The sequence below is a fragment of the Manduca sexta genome, chromosome 13, assembly GCF_014839805.1.
Source record: "Manduca sexta isolate Smith_Timp_Sample1 chromosome 13, JHU_Msex_v1.0, whole genome shotgun sequence".
Lineage (NCBI taxonomy): Eukaryota > Metazoa > Arthropoda > Insecta > Lepidoptera > Sphingidae > Manduca > Manduca sexta.
The window spans coordinates 8955106-8973150 of NC_051127.1; the positions used below are offsets into that span (position 1 = coordinate 8955106).

The 18045-nt window shown below is 34.4% G+C and overlaps 4 non-coding genes across 4 annotated transcripts; 2 read left to right on the forward strand and 2 right to left on the reverse strand.

Moving 5' to 3' along the window:
- Window positions 1-12259: 12259 nt before the first annotated feature.
- Window positions 12260-12332, reverse strand: Trnan-guu. The gene has a single exon. It is a non-coding gene; the product is annotated as a tRNA-Asn (tRNA).
- A 515-nt stretch (window positions 12333-12847) lies between these two features.
- Trnan-guu lies at window positions 12848-12920 on the reverse strand. Its single transcript has one exon. It is a non-coding gene; the product is annotated as a tRNA-Asn (tRNA).
- A 1749-nt stretch (window positions 12921-14669) lies between these two features.
- On the forward strand, window positions 14670-14742 carry Trnan-guu. Its single transcript has one exon. It is a non-coding gene; the product is annotated as a tRNA-Asn (tRNA).
- A 300-nt stretch (window positions 14743-15042) lies between these two features.
- Window positions 15043-15115, forward strand: Trnan-guu. Its single transcript has one exon. It is a non-coding gene; the product is annotated as a tRNA-Asn (tRNA).
- Window positions 15116-18045: the final 2930 nt, after the last annotated feature.

Below are 18045 nucleotides of genomic sequence, written 5' to 3' on the forward strand. Positions count from 1 at the left end.
CAAAATAGTTTTAATAGTACAGTCGTGCAAGCAAATATACACATAACATTATTTTCGCACTTATAATATTAGTTTGAACGCGGAGATTTAGAGAGAACTGGACTTGACATTACCGACTGATTAATTCAGCATTAAAACCCTTAATGATAGTTGCAAGATCAACCTGTGCTTTACGTTTTTTTATTCGCCCAGAGGACAGGCTATAGTCTTTCGACCATACTGCCTAGTCTTAAGTCGCTTTACGTTCACCATCATCGTCACCAGCCCTGTATTATTTACTGTCCCACTGCTGGGCACGGGCCTCCTCCCTCTCTGTAGTAACGGTACGGATTAGGCCTTAGTCCACCACGCTGGCCTAGAGCGAATGAGTAGACTGCACACACCCTCAAAATTTCTGTAGAGAACTACTCAGGTATGCAGGTATCCTCAAGATATTTTCCTTCACCGTTAAAGCAAGCGATAATTCACAGAGAAGTCTATGTTCTAAATACGAATTCTACGTTCGTCACACTCAATACAATCGTTCCCACGTCATAAATAACACCAAGCCCCATTACCCGCGTCTTGAGGAAAGTAAACAAGCCAGCGAAAATTAAGATTTCAGCGAACGGATGGCCAGCCATTTCCTGCCCCTTCCTGCGCGGAGTGGGGTTCCTTGTTCCACTTGACCGTCTTGGGCTAAAATGTTTGTCGAGGTTTTGATTTAAAAATCAAAATGACTGGCCACATTTCAGCAAAAAGGTCGCTTGAAAGATTTATGTGTGAAGGAATTCTTTTTTAGAATTTCATATAAGTATGATGTTATGACTTACTAAAAAAATATTCTAAATTTGAAATATGAATGCATTGAATAGAATCGTCTTATTGAGACTTTATCACAATAATTCTAACAATGTCACTAGCCACAGTGAACGCTAAAGAGGTCAATTGTAAGGTTCAAATGAATAAATGATGGTTCGTTTTATCAATTTTCAATGTATTTATCTAGTTTAACCAGCAATTTTATTTAGGCACCGACTCTAAAATTGGTATCCAGTATATACCTGTTATGTGAAATAATTTTTTGGTTTCGAGTGGTTTTTGAAGGCGGTTTTTAAGTAAAATTTTGTTATAATTATAATTTATGCACTTAACCACGGTGACCGCTTAACATCCTCTACACTCCTTAATCCCATGACCAGCGATTACACTCCCTAATTCCTGAAACTACGGTTGAAATTACAACACATAATAGAACTGGCCGGGTTCCAGATAGTTTCGCTTGATGACGGCTCCCTGGATTAACCGATGTTTGCATTGTACAACGATGTCGCATCACATGTGTGGAGCGGGCTTTATTGCAACTTGTTACTGCCGTCATAGTTCTATGCTAAATATTTTGAACATACTGTGCTTTTTATATAGTAGCAATCATCCTCGACTACCTCGATGACGTAGTTGTACTTCATGCGAGGTACGGCAGCGCTCTGAGGGTTCGAATCCCGGGTCGGGCAAAGTGATATTTAGGTTGTCCTGTTCAGTATCAGCCCGGAGTCTAGAATTTGTGCTCGATATGGTGATAGGCTCACCCCCTATCACAACATGGAACGGTACACATTTGCCGAAAAGTGGGTGCCCTGGTTGCGCCTTTGCATACACCTTCGGGATAAATGCTTGATGTATGTGCGCAGTCTTCACAGTTACAGTCCGGAGTCCAATTAGTTTTCAAAATGGCGAGCACACCGCCAAATTAAAATATTAAAATTATAACAGCTCTAACTTTGCCGCATTCGAGAAAATAAATCACATTCGTTCTCGAATATTACCGTGTTTTTTGCTTTTTATTTCCACACGTTTCGAAGACTGCAGCCTTTACGGTACAAGGCGTATATACCCGCCATTTTTGTTTCGATAAAATAATATTTTCGTATCATCAGCAGATTTATTGTGGTTTCCTCGACTAGTTTCAGTCCAACCCGTGCCATTGTAATAAAAAAATCTACAAAGAACGCCAAGAGATAAATCATTTTTCATGTGAAATACGATCGCATAAAGCGTTTCCGAAAGCAATTAGTTCCTGTTACGACCGCAGACGTGGGACACGAAAAAACAATGCGCACGCACTGTACCTACGAAACGCTGATCGTTGCGGGTTTAAAACTGCCGCGTTTCTAGGCGACAAATGTGTTTACTTCCAAATTACCAATAATGGTGAGTCTGAGTGTATTAGTTAGTATTTTCTCCCGAATTACTAAATAATTGTGAGCCCTAATTGAATGAATGAATCGCTCCTAGCCGAATTTGGGTGACGGCAACCAATCTCGACGGATATCAGCCAGCTTCGCAGGAGATAGTGCACAAGTGTGCGCGCAAAACACGGTGGTACTCTCTGTTCTTTCACTCTCACAGTCTGATGAGACGACTATTAATTGTAAATGTTTTAGTCAGTGTAACAATATGTTTTGTCACATCGAAACCTTGGTGTAACAAAAAAACTAAGTAAGGAAATAAAAATATTAGCATTAATTAAAAATAAATCAGTGAGTTACGACTACTTACAATGCTATACTTTTATCGTCTATATCGCTTTTAATATCAAACAAATCAACCACCTTTATTTTTGAAGAAAGTTTTTTTCTTATGATAACGCTCAACGACATCTATTTCAAAAATCAATTTTCTATTAAAAACGCTGCGTTTCCCAAGACCAGTGCGTGAACAGCCTTAATAAAAATAAATATTGTAACATACAGGACCGTTGCGGGTTTACGATATGACCACAATAATTTTATACCAGCGTATTTATTTAGCTACAAGATATTGAACAGTAGTTTATGGCTACAGGTATCCATAGAAAATTCTAGCTACAATAACGGCGAGCGTTGCCCTTAATCTTTATGTTGGTAATACTTTGTATGGTATCCTTTCAATTGCCATTGTAACTGGCAGTTTGGATTATAAAGAAGATTAGAACTCTAAGCCGTAGGTTTTGATGATTGACGTTTCGGCTTGATTTTTTTATAGTGATTAGTTTATTTGACAAGCCAACAATTACACAAATACAATTTTAAAACGGAAACAATATAAGTGCCACAATTTCTCACAGGCTAGTTTCACGTGCACGCAATAGGTTCATAATAATTAAAATAAAATTATATTATTAATTATAATTATATAATAAACGTCACCTATTAAGGCCAAGAAATTATAATAATAGATTAATATAAAGTTTTAATTAAAGCATAACTTACTCCCTAATTATAATTTGTGTGACGGTCCCCGATGGTATCAAGCAGTTAGTACTATAGAAAAATGAAACTATAGCGTGGCTTTATTATAATATTGTTTTTTCGTGATCTCAGGTAGTCACCATAAATGTTGACTATAAAATATTGCACACACGTCACGCCTGTGTCCCCTGAGTGGTAAGCAGAGGTGCAAACAGATGACCCATATTTCGCCTGTAAGTTCCGTCTCATGATATGATAGCGGGCGCGCCTGTCATCATATTATCAAGCCTTAGTTTCAGAGTCCGGTCTGATAAAGCAGAATATCCCAATATGACTTTACTCCACACGGGATTCGAACCCGGGATTACAGAGCGGTATCGACCGCGCACGCAATACAACTACGCCACTATCTATACTATAAAATATATTGTCAAATTTAATGACATAATAAAACCTCCAGTAGCATTTAATTGGACCCTTTAGCTGAATTTTAGATGAGGAAATTAGTCCATTGAAAAGTTACATTTGGGGTTGCGTTTTTTAGAGGACGCAATTTTATTTTTTTGAAGTGTAGGGGGGGTCAGTCTAAAGCTAAAACCAAGTTTGTGGGGTCGCCACCCTTGTCCCACGGCCGCCATCTTGAAAATAGGGGTTGAAATGTTTTTTACGATGTATCTCTTAAACTATTTGTCTGACAAAAAAAATGTATGGACATTTTTTGTTGCAAATTAAATTCTCTACAACTTTGGTCTAGTAACTTTTGTCGTAGAACTATAAATAAAAAAGTTATAAGCGAAAATGTTAAGAAATTCAATGTTAAGCAATGTCCATTGCAACGTCATCAGAACGTGTGTTTATAAGGTTCATAATACTTTTTTTTGTACTCCCATTAATACCCAAATACCCAAGGGACCATTAGGGAACAAAAGAACATCTGCCTGCTATTATTATTATTATTTCTTACCTCTCTTATTGTAAGAATAGATGATAATATTGTGTTGAAGTTGTTGTAAGTAAGTTTTTTATTAGCATTTTGACTTTTAAAAGTCTTTTAAAAGTCAAAATGCTAAAAAAAAGTAGTTTTCACTAAAGTTAAAATCGTGTCTAAAATCATTCGAAATCGTCTTCACAATTAAAAACAGAATAAAATACATCCGCACGTACAGAAATATGTAGCACAACTAAAAGATATAAGTTGAACGACAACTTCAACACAATATTATCAGCTATTCTTACAATAAGAGAGGTTAGAAATAATAATAATAATAGCAGGCAGATGTTCTTTTGTTCCCTAATGGTCCCTTGGGTATTTGGGTATTAATGAGAGTACAAAAAAGTATTATGAACCTTATAAACACACGTTCTGATGACGTTGCAATGGACATTGCTTAACATTGAATTTCTTAACATTTTTGCTTATATCTTTGTGATTTATAGTTCTACGACAAAAGTTACTAGACCAAAGTTGTAGAGAATTTAATTTGCAACAAAAATGTCCATACATTTTTTGTCAGATAAATAGTTTAAGAGATACATCGTAAAACCATTTCAAACCCTATTTTCAAGATGGCGGCCGTGGGACAAGGTGGCGACCCCACAAACTTGGTTTTAGCTTTAGACTGACCCCCCCTACACTTCAAAATAAAATTGCGTCCTCTAAAAAACGCAAGGTAAGGCCTAAAAAATGTAACATTTCAATGGACTAAATCGAAATTTCTGTAATTTAATTATTTGTAAGCTAAAATGAACTTTATATACCTCTAGAACTTCCTACAAATACAGAGGTTCAAACAAAACCACAAAGTACGTTATTGTAAAAATACTACGGTTTTTAGCTGTGGTATTTCGGTACGTCCAGCTTTGGTGTGGTAGATTATGAGTAAATCATTTTATTTTCATGTGGTATTGAGTGTGTTATATAAACTATGAAACTATTTGCTAATAAGTATTAAAAAGGAATATCTATAGGTTTTTTTTAAGAAAAAAAGTATCTTTACAAGTCTCGTCTAGAAACTGAATAAATATTTTTGCACTATTAATTCCTTATAAGAAAAACAATTGTAGCTACAAGACGTGTTTTGATGCAATAATCGATGATCCCGGTTCTATTTATAGAGTACTTCGGTCGTAATTCGTAAAATGACCTCGCGCTTACTACAGGTATTCAACTTACCTAAGAAAGGTAGTTTTTTTTTAAAATGACGAGTCGAACTTGCCGTTCTCCTAATGGTAAGCGATACGACCGCCCATAAACAATAGAAACACTATCCTAGAATTTTAATTACAAAGTATTGTTTTGTATTCCACTGCACTCACCATCTTGAGATATGTGATGTTAAGTCTTATTATGTCCAATAGTTACACTACAATGACCTTCAAACCGGAACGCAACAGTGACTACACAGCTGCTTGGCGGCAGAAATAGACATTGCGTTCGTACCTACTCAGGTGAAAAATCACGTAGTTTTGTTCGATGAGAAGATCTATATTGGGGTGTTCTACATACATGCGGAACTTGGAGTGACATGTACATCATTCCTTATTAAGTTTATCTACATACAAGATGAAGTTATAAATTCAAACATACCTACTCCAAACCATGTCTAAACACCTCACCAAAGAAACCAAAAAACGACACAAAAAATATTTCCGAAATCACGGACACATTTCATATACCTTAGAAGTAAAAAATCCCAAAGTGACCGAAGCTAATTAAATTTCCCCGAGCATTACAAAAGTGTACAAAGTACGTACGCCGTTGAATAATGCCTCGCCGACGGCATGTGTTAGGAATTTTGCAGAAATTCAATAAAGCGCCGGAGTCCACCTTTCCTACGGTGCTGGTTGGGCTGCGGTGGTAGTGAGAGCGGGTATGGCGGAATATATTTGTGTAGCGTGTAATATTAGCAAAAAATATTTTGTATTTCGCTATTTTAAGTTTTGTCACATGTTCTTTGCTAAGATTTCTGATCGTCATAAGAATTTATAGTTATAGAGACTGACAATAAATTGGAATTGGTATTGTTGTTGGATATTTTCAAAGTACTCAGTAAAGGGCATTTGCTATAGAATTCTTTAAATGTGAACTAAAAATGTACTCGTATAAATAATAATAATAATAAAACATAAATTTTTGCCATCCGAACAAATTATAATATGTTTTCTTAATGCTCAAATAATGTCTACAATATCAATACGTTCAATTTAAATACCAAAGTTTTCGCCCGCGATTATTAAAACCAATGGCGAAAGCAATCCAAGGGGATCGTCACACTCAAAACACTGTACGTTAACAAAATTGCTCATAAGCGCATGAAATCGCTAATCGCTGTCAGTGCAATATAGCTCTTACGGCTATTTTAATTAACTCCCATGCTGGAATTTTCTTTATTACGACCACTAGAAGAGTGTAGCGTTCAATGGCGTTAATTGAGAGATGAAAAATTAATTATTTGCTACAGCCGCGTGTTTTTACTGCCAACAGGTCATTTTAAAGGGTAAACTTATCATTTTAAATTCTGTTATTAATTTAAAGAGTTTCTAATATACTGCTGGTTGGATATATTTTGTATTCGCCCGGATAGCAATTGAGTCAAGTAAGATAAGACTGCTTTTTGTACCACCGATGTTTAAATTATTTCCGCCATGTATGTACATATTAATTATTTTTTTCTTTTATATTTATGATGTAAAATAAAGTTTTAAATAAGTAAATGAAATAAATATTAAAATATTTTTCCAGTGCGTTTCATGTTACAAGGGTATGTTGCTTAGATTTTTAAGACTGATGACCTGGATATGTGGGTGCTAGAAAAACCTATACAAAGATGCCTGAATTGGATCTCAAATTCAAAAATTCCATGTCCATAGCCCATATAAACTATCACAATAATTATAAAAAATAATATACAAAATTGAACTATTATAATATAAAATCTGCGAAAAGTTTCCATAAAAATGTCTACGCAATAAGCACCAACCAGTAAATTTGTCCAGCGTCTCTGTAAAAAAGGCCTGTGCCCACGTAAATTCCACGGTATATTTACAAAATTCTAAACCAATTTCCCACAAAAAAAGAACAAAATGATATCGCAAAACAATGTCGTTAAACAATTGTAATCCCCAAATAGATCACGAGAGAGCATTCTGTTCGGCGATTCATCGTACAGTAACAACTTAGAGACTTACAGCGGTTTGTATATTAAAATATTTATTTTGCAAATAGCGAAAAAATATATATTTTAATATAGCCTTAATAAATGAAACGATATACTTGCCTTTACTTCTACATTGTTTTTAAATAAAATAAATAACACAATGTTTTATTTATAAGGTAGGCGAACATAGTTGCAAATATGATAAGTTAAGGTACATGAGTATATTTAATTATTATTTATTAAATTCGCTTATATGTATATATATGATATGATTATATAGGCTTACATATGTGTTCCAACAATCATCCATGAATAATGAATATTGTTACTAAATCTATCTGCTACTTTTTTGTTTTTTTATCATTTGGTAGTTTCGTGCGTGTGACGTGTGCTTCATCGTATGTCTAAGTGAAAATGTGATGTTGCCGCTACAAAAAAATCTCTTAGAGTAGTTGTTTTGGCATTAGGGCGTATAAAGATACAATTATTTTTAATGATATTTTTTTATAAAACTTACTAAGTGATCATTTAGTAATGCTTTAATCGATGATTGTAATATGGTAAGGATATATAATTCCAACACATTTCTTTGATTTATATTAGCATAAACGATTGTTAAAAGGCAATCTTGTCCACGGCCCCAAGTTTTGCTTCATTACGTAGAAGTACCTAACACCTTATAGTTGAAGATAAGGTAGGGACGACTGCGTGGGTTTTTATGAAAAAATATACTCCAGGAAGAGGAAGTAGCTAATTTAACGCCCACCTTCTATAAATTAAGACGCAGTGACGCGATCCCGCTCGCACTCGAAATCTACGATTATTCAAGGATTTACCGACACGTATATTGTCGCGCTTAATTTGAAAATATGTGAATGAAACGTTTAATTGTCGCAGCGCCTACCACGAGCTTGCGGAATTGGCTAAATTATGCTCTACTTTGATAAAATTCTGTACTCTCGTTTAAAGAATTAACCGGAGTTAATGTTGTTGTATGGTTTAAGAGTGTTCTGATGTTTAAAAAGTTAAAATTTCTTGTACATATGTTCTTTGGTGGGTATTATAGCAATTACTGTTTCAAAAACAAACACAACAGATGCCTTTATCCACGAAGAGGTAGACAAAGGTGCAACTGGGGAACCCATTATCCGCCATATAAATTCCGTCCCATGATGTGATATTAAGCAGAAATCCCAAGGTAATTTTGCCCCAAGTATTCAAACCCGGCACTTAAGAGCACCAAAATATATGTCGGCGTACATTGTAAGAGTTCACGGTCGTCTATAGAATGGCAAAAATTATTTGAACAAGTCGACATCTGGGTATCGGCGGTCCCTACGTATAGTATCGAATCTGTAAAATTGCTATTTGCCGATTCAATACTTTGCGTAGGGACTGTCGATATTTAAACGGTCTTTATTAAAATGCATTTATTTAAGACAATAAGGATCGAAGTGCTTATCGCGATGGTAATTAACACTAAACAAGCGATGTTTATTCCACGGTCCTTGCGTAAAATAAAATAAAATAAATAAATAAAATACTTTATTTATCACGTAGGCGAACAAAGTTGCACTTATGATACGTCAAAACAAAGAATAAGAATAATTATTATTTCTAAACAACTATTAAAATTACTTATATAACTATGGACATTTTTAATTTAGGGATAAAATTTATACAAAAGACAAGGTACAAACCGAAGTAACCAGCTCGGGCTGGCAAGTAGGGGGAAATAAAAGGGTAAAGTATTGCAACTACTAAATGCAATTTTGCAGATTCGATACTTTACGTAGGGACCGTCGAAATATTCTTGCCCTATACCTCGCTCTACGATAACCAGGAGTAGGGCCATCCAGAGGTCCACTCGCATATTTATGACGGGGACTTTATAAGGGCGTGTTATTTATATTTCAGCATGATAAAGACTTGTGGAGCTTAGCGGCTTATAACCAAAAACCCTATCGACCCCAATGGGCTGTTATTTGTTCCTCGGATTAATATGCTATTAATAATAATTCAAGTCTATTATTGCTGGTTAATAATGGATTTTATAGGGTACGTTTTGTTTTGCCTCTGCGTTAGATTTCTTTTAATAAAATTAATAAAAAATTTGGTATTGTTCTCCGTGGTTTTAAGGGTGTATGACGTTATTTGAATGGTAGTTAAACGCATACGTTGTATATAATAATAATAATATCAGCTCTGTATTATAGGTCTACTGTCCCACTACTGTGCACGCGCCTCCTCTACTACTGAGAGGGATTAGGCCTTAGTCAACCACGCTGGCCTATCGCGGATTACGGTAGTTGTGAAATACTATGTATGTTTCAAACAAAATAAATATTAATAAAAATTGTTTTTAATTTTACACACCCTTATTACTACCTTACCACTAAAGGAATTCGTCGCGGCAACATCACATTTTCAGTCCGAAGTAAGTACTACAATATTACTATATAACTGGTCGTCTAGAGGTCGAAATTGGCCCGTTGAATTTCATATATTTATAACACACAAATCATAATTTTTTTCTAGACTCTATGAATTTTAATCTTGCCAATTCTCGTACCTTTTTATTCTAGAACTCCCTATGAACTTTATTTATGCCAAATCTCACACTTCTTCCAGCGTGTGCTGAAAAAAGGGTACATATTTTGGCCACGTATTATATATAATTTAGAGCTCTAAAACGCTTTCCAGCATCGTAAAAGAGAATCAATCCGTTGGTCAATAAGTCACAGTACGGTTAACGGACGGCGACGTTTATACGCACAAACATGTTTAGTATGACGTCGCCTCTATTGATGGAGTGATAATGAATGGGTCGAGGAATGTTGCGGTTGGATCGGAAAGTGTAGAGAATTAAAATTCTACTTATAAATGCGAAAGTTTGTGATGTATGTTTGTTCCTCTTTCACGAAAAAACTACTGAACGGATTTGGGTGAAACTTTACAGTAATATGGGTTATACATCAGAATAACACATAGGCTACAATTTATAATGATTTTGTGTAATTCGGTTATAATATAACGATACATATCGAGTAAGTCGGAAAAAATATATTTATTCTGTACGATCGTTATCCAAGCGGATACAAATATCCTATTAGTATATTTCTTATATACAAGTGCTCATTTTTGCTCGATAAAAACCCCGAAATAAATAAAGGAAAAAAATGCTCATTTGGGTAAAATGCGGTTAATACCTAGTAGTGAAGGGCTGAATAGAAATAAAACTGATACAATATTATTTTATAACTAAATGAAGACGAGGTAAACACTTGCAAATGCTAAACAGCATGACTATCTATAAATACTACACCACAAAAAACCAGAAAGTTCAAGCAAAATAACGTCGACTAAACCAATTCGATAAATACATCCTTTCACTCACAGAAGTAAATCAGTCAAACGTTACTATCCAGTCGCCGCCTAAACCGTGTCAGTGCCAAAGCATCCAAAGCCGTGAGTAAAACCGCTGTCATATAAATCAAGTCACAAACTAAATTACCCAATAAAATGATTATAGACATGGGTCAACGAACTCAACGCATCAATCCGAAAGTTTTTAAGTGATAAATTCTTTTTTAAATTACTAAAAAGGTTATTCATGTAGTTTGAATTACGAACATAAAAAAAGTTGCGCAGAACCTACCTCATTTTTCGTTGTTTTGTCAACAATAAAAAAAATACAAATTTAAATATAGAATTCAAAATACTCACATCGCTCTAAAAGAATAAGTCAACAACCTCGAATATTAATAATATTTCATAATTTTTTAAAACCCATTAATATTTTTATTTTATTTTTCAATAATTACACGCCGCGCTCATTGATTTACGACCGAGGAAATTAATTCGGAATATTTAACGTTTTTTACGATTGTATAATAAAGTGGCGTTCGTAAGATCGTAAAATGAGTTATTAATAAACTTTACAATGTCAAAGAGCACACACATACATTGGTTGCCTTTTAGGAGAACATCTTCGAATGTAGTATATGCGATGTGCAATGATTATAATTTATAAAAATTGACAAGATATTCATGTGAATTATATATAATATTTAAATAAAATATTTCGTGGAGATTTGGTCTTATAACAGCTGTCAAAATTTTGTTACAATTAAAATTTTCGTTAGAGTCATGTGTCTGTCATGTCATAGACACAGCAACTGCGCGGTGCCTTATCGCCTAAACTTTCATTTGCAAAAAAAAACTGTACATAGTTTTCAATTTCATACGCAAAAATTTCATACTCGTAAATCCACCCGCCTAAAAATGTTTTCTCGGAACAAAATCTAAATGAAAAGCGTATTTTTTAACAGAGATGCTAGTTTCCTGTTGTTGGATTAGTTTGGTAAAAATAAAATCAATCAAAAAATCCTACATAAAGATTAATATACTAATTACGTAATATATTCTTGTTTTTTTTTATTCATATCTGTAATAATTAGGAGGAAATGAAATACAAATAGAGAAGAATAATTAAGGATAGTAAAAAAACGTGAAAGTCTCAATCAATAGCCCAGCCACCAGTCCAACTAGATCCCATCCATAGACCCAGTATAATTCCCATCTTTTCTGCAATAGTCCCTGCACCTTACAAGTGCTATCTTTAGCTGTATTTCCTCCATAAGTACAGACAGAGAGAGTACTCGCAAGGTGTATAAACCCCAACTAGAGTAATCTTAAAGGGGCCTCTACGTGTTGGATCCATGTCCCCACGCAAGCCTTCCAAAACGACCAGCCTTTATGCCGTGATTTCCCGCAGGAAAGTTACGACATAATAATTCAAATATTATGATTTGAAACCAGATAATTAAAAACACTGTGGCCGTATTTACCTCACGCGGGATGAAGTTTGGTTGGTCAGATTAGCCAAAAAGTCGCCCCCGGGTGGACTCGAACCACCAACCTTTCGGTTAACAGCCGAACGCGCTAACCATTGCGCCACGGAGGCACTTGGGTGCAAAGCATAATACACGCAAAACATCGTTTTTCCGAATTGATTTGTTGACTATAAAACTTGGCTTCACTTTATACTCATATACGTACTCCCCATATAATAGTTAATCTCTACCAAAGTTTCTTAAAAGGATATTCTGATATCTATCTACTTATACTACATATTATAAAACAGAGTCACCTTTCTGTCTGTCTGTATGTTATCGATTTTCTCAAAATCTACTGAACGGATTTTTATGAAATTTGGTATGGAGATAGTTTAAGACCCTGGGAAGGGTATGGATTACTTTCTATCCCGGGAAAATATATAACGAGACTTTCATTCCAGACAATTCTTTCACGCGGGCGAAGCTGTGAGCAAAAGCTAGTAGTATATATTTTTTCTTTTTAAATTGTAACTATCGATTTTTTATATCTCCGTTCTCTGTATTAAAGGAAAGAAAAAAGATTTATTGGCAAAAATTATTAAGATTTTAGACGTTAAGGTGTTCAATATGTGAGACAAAAAGACGCCCCCGGGTGGGCTCGAACCACCAACCTTTCGGTTAACAGCCGAACGCGCTAACCATTGCGCCACGGAGGCTTGTGGGTAGGCAGGCGAATTTGCACAAACAACTGTTAAATAGTTATTAGAAATTTTTAAAATAGAATTTTCTTTAAGGCATCTCGTATAAGTTAAAAAATAACGCAGATTCGTGCAAGAAAAGCCGTCCTGAGACGTGCGTTGTGCTTCTGCAAAATCTCAATAAAATTTCCACGATATTGAGGTATGCCATTGTATTGTGATTTATATTACCTTAACAGTATTACAACGCGGTACGGTGTAGATCTATACATCATGTGAGTCTTTCTACAGAAAAGCAGTTTGAAGTTGCAGAAAATTACTGATACTAAATACCTATACAATAATTCGTAAAAAAAAAAACATAAATCCATATAAAACTAGTTTTCAGATTTTATCGCGGTTTTTTTTCTTATTTTCTCCCAACGTTTGGAAAACTGTACAACTATAAAACATTTACTTTTCGGACGACCAACACATCTGTCTACCCAGTCTACCCTGTGACCATCTATAGTTTTAAAAGCGTGGGGAACGAAATAAAAAAAAAGCTATAAACCACAATAGATTTCGAAAACTCGTTGTAAGGCGCGTTGGGGTAAGATCGTAGGAGGTATAACATCGTATAAATCAAATAACTCGTAATTGTGTTATAATTTTTGTTTTCGGACAACACTACCTGCGACCCCATCTTGTACCCTACATCCCACTAGTTCACATGAGTGAATCCGTCAAGTAAATAATGTTTACGGTGCTAACAAACAGAATATCGGTGTTTTGTCGTTCCCTGGCCGATCCGGATTAACCCCATGCAAGAATTTACCTAATTTTAATTGAGTATTTACTGTTTTCAATGAATTTTGTAGGTATATACTATCATAAAGGAAATAAATCTTGTGACTTGTTTATTCAAATATGTCGAAACACGTATATTCCCTGAGATCCGATCTTTACCCATACAATTATTTGTCGTTAAAGAACGGATAAAAATCGTTCTATCTAGCACTTGTAAAATATTGCAAGTTTTTATCAAAATTTATACACGAAAACGTCTGAACTCAGTAATTGTGTATTTTTTTTTAGCTCAGATGAATGGTCGATTTGGTTTATTTATTGTTTATTTACACGTATCTGTACTATTTCTCCGAATATTTTTAAAAATATCTATAGTGTCACTCATGTGGGGTATGATCGTATGCCTAGAAATATTAAAAAAAACAAAGTTCGCTTCTAAAAATAATTTACGAAATTTATAATTTTTTTGAATGTTTATAAATAAATATCTAGATCAGAATATGCTCTTTTTATGGATTTTAGAATCCCTGTATCATAGACGATTTTAGATAGTAGTCCGAACTATACCTGTGAAGGTCCTATCTTTCTCACACATTTCTAAAAGTATGGTACTTTTTTAAAGTCCTATAAAACATTAACTGTTATATATAAGGTATTGAAAAAATATATACCATTTAGTTTATTTAATAACATATAGCTAAGTTAATGATTCATTATGATAGCTCTTATAGAATTATTGTAAAAAAATAATTCGAGAAGACTGTTTAACACGTCGAAAAAGCGTCCGATTTAACCCCAACGCACCTTATATCGATGTCTAACATTCGCAGAAACATAATATATCATTACGCTTTCAAATGTATTTGATTAATTAACATTACTATAGCTACAGAAAGGTAAGATTTATTAGAATGAGTAATATCGAAATTATTCCTATAAGTGATGAACATTTGGAGATATTATGTTGTGCTATCAAGTGCCTCCGTGGCGCAATGGTTAGCGCGTCCGGCTGTTAACCGAAAGGTTGGTGGTTCGAGCCCACCCGGGGGCGTCTTTTTGGCTTCTTGATCATATATCATGTCCCATTATACTGTGGCATATATTATGTAAAATATAAGATCTAAAAAATACTGCACTTTATTGTAAATATTTTCATTAGATTCTGTCTTTTTTTAGAGTTATAAATATATAAGTATGTAGCAAGACTTTAAAAAATATTGATAAAAGTTATTTAATTCGTCTTTTGAGACTTTTGGTTCAAAAATATAAAAGAAAAAAGGCAAATGAGTTTTATTGTAAAAATATTCATTCAAAAAACAATGTTTGTGAATATTATGCTTTGCACTCAAGTGCCTCCGTGGCGCAATGGTTAGCGCGTTCGGCTGTTAACCGAAAGGTTGGTGGTTCGAGCCCGCCCGGGGGCGGCAACAATTTTATTTAAATTATTTTCAAAAACAAATAATACTCTCTTTTTGGCTCTACACATTAACACTAACAAAAAAAAACACTGCTCCGATAAGCTTAAATTTTAATTCATTTATACTTCCTACAGTATTTTAGAAATCGTTATTTTTTATATTTTCCAAACTTATATATATCAAAAATATCTGTTAATTCTTGTCCGTCTCATCACTAATAATTCTAAATCAACATTTCAAACAAAGCAATGAAAGTTTCCAAACGAATTGAATAGCACCGGACCCCCAGGTTTTATCATAAAACCATAAATTAAACGGCATAAAGTGAGGCAATCAATGTCACCAAAATAAAAACCCTGTACATGTTTTAATAACAATAAAGTTTATGGATCGTTCGGGAATTTATAGTTGCGTTCGTTTTAATTTGGAACGTTAAATGTTAGTATTCCCCTTAAACGTTACTAAATGGAAAATTGAATTTTTGTAACGTTCTAAATTCAAAATATTTTTTTTTTGTAATTTTAAGACGAATCTTTTTTGTATAATCTCTTTGCATAAATGCTTGTATTGTAATTTATGCTGATTTTTCTTGATGTGCCAAACTTAAGAATTTTAGACATATTAGTATAAAATGAAATTACCTGTACAGATATAAAGGATTTTAAGATTTTTTAGTTATTTTTAAACTCACATCTAGCATTATCATGGCCTACCTCATTCACAATAAAATTTAATCTCAAAAGAGAAACCGAACAAATCGTTTAAAATGATTAATGGCATCTATTATCGCTTTTTAATTTGTGTCTTCTAATGATAGCTATAAAGGCCGTTTCTAATTCATTCGAATTACTAGGACACCATAAAATGCTTCCTACCGTTTCATAACTGGTTTGAGGCAGGAGGTTGAGGATTGAGCATTTGACTTAGAGAAAATGTCATCATATAGAGCGGACATTGAGAAGATTATCATATTAAAATTTTCTATTACTATTGTGAAGGCACTAGAGTAAAAAAAATACCGCATACCCAATACAACTATGTTACCGAGGCAGTCGACCACAAATATATACTTACAAAAGATCTACCTAGCAAACAAACGAACACTTCAACCCTACAGATCATAAACGATTCTAATAAAATATGACTAAACTAAAATACACCTCACATGCACATTATATTTTCATAGACCAACATATAATAAAGGAGATAACTCATATTTCAAATTGAACATTCCTCTACCCGAAGAATTCATAAAATGACAATGTACGAAAATTCTTATAACAATGTTTCAAATTATTTAAATTTAGAACTATGAGTATTCGATAGATTTTGTAGTAAGTATACAGGGTCATTATGACATTGCGTTACTAAATGAAACCACATAATTGTCTTCACCTTTGCTGACGCAAAAATCATCCGTTAGTTACGAATATTTTCACCAAAAATCCAGGTTTTAAGTAGTTTTCTGATTTTTTTATCATTTTGTAGTTTAATGCGAATATGGCGTGTGCGCGTGTGTATTTCTGACTGAAAGTATGATGTTACCGAATGACGAATTCTCTTAGATCAGTAGTAGGAGGCATTAGGGCGAGTAAAATTAAAATTACTTTTTATTAATATTTATTTTGTTCGAAACTTACACTTTTTTATTTTACATCTACGGCTCAAGTAACTTATTGTAGTGTTATTTCTAAGTAGATAAGCATGTGGTTTCATTTAGTAACGCAATGTCGAAATGACTGTTTAAGTTTAGTGGTAGGTTTCTTGTATTTTTTATAAGTGCATGACAAAGTGACTCCACTGCACCTGATGTTATGTGGAGTGAGGTCCAATAGCATAATAGACTGACGGGACATGATTACCCCTCGCCAGTCACCACAATTATGCCGGCCTGTTGGAACCAGATATACACATCCTGATATCGGAACGCGACACACTTACGTGGGCCACTATGGCGGGTTTTAACACCTTGTGTACCGTGGTCGCTATTGCGGACTTAAAATATATCCTACCCCGAGTATGGTGTTGCTACTGTTTATAGGCGGTCGTATAACTTACCATCAGGCGAACGGCGAGCTCGTCTCGTCATTTAATTACAATAAAAAATATTACTAGGCTATTTCCTACTTCGTGTGTTTGTAGGGGATGTTACTACAAGTTCCTCCCAGTCAAAATAAGACAAAGGACCAATGATTTAAAACCAAGACACACCTCTAAATTATCTCAGTAACTATGAACATTTGAATCATGTCTCGTTTCAACGATAAAGTAACACATTGTGAGGAAATCAAATTTATAGGAATTCTACAGTCAGCATGACTGACTAGGGTTATGCTGTTAACCCTTACTAGAAGATGGTCTTCTACTGCGCTTCTACAGGGCATATAGTGCGGCTTCGTAAATATATTTATTTAAAAAACATTCAACATTGACTTACTACTATGCAATGGAATAGTTGTGAGTGATCGAGAGGCCTCCGTGAAGCGACGTCCTCTTAACACTCTCCCTGGAAGATGATCTTAATAGGTTGAAACTGGTCGATTTCGACTACGTATATGTGGGTAAAATCGTGTTGCTTTCGACTAATGAAATAGTTATTGAATAAAAGCACTCAACCTTGAATCTTCAACTGATCTACTTAATAGGTATACTTGAGTAAAACCTTGTTGCTTCAACTAATGGAATAGTTTTCCGTGAAGTTAGAATTCCGTGTGAATCTTGTGTTATAGCAAATTAAAAAAGGAAATATCATCTTACTACTTATTTTTTTAGGCGATAGCCTAGTTGGGTGTGTAACGGACTGCCAAGACGAATGTTCGCAGGTTCAAATCCCAAGGATACACACCTCTGACTTTTCTAAAAAATCATGTGTGTATTCTTTGTGAATTTATCGTTCGCTTTAACGGTGAAGGAAAACATCGTGAGGAAACTTGCAC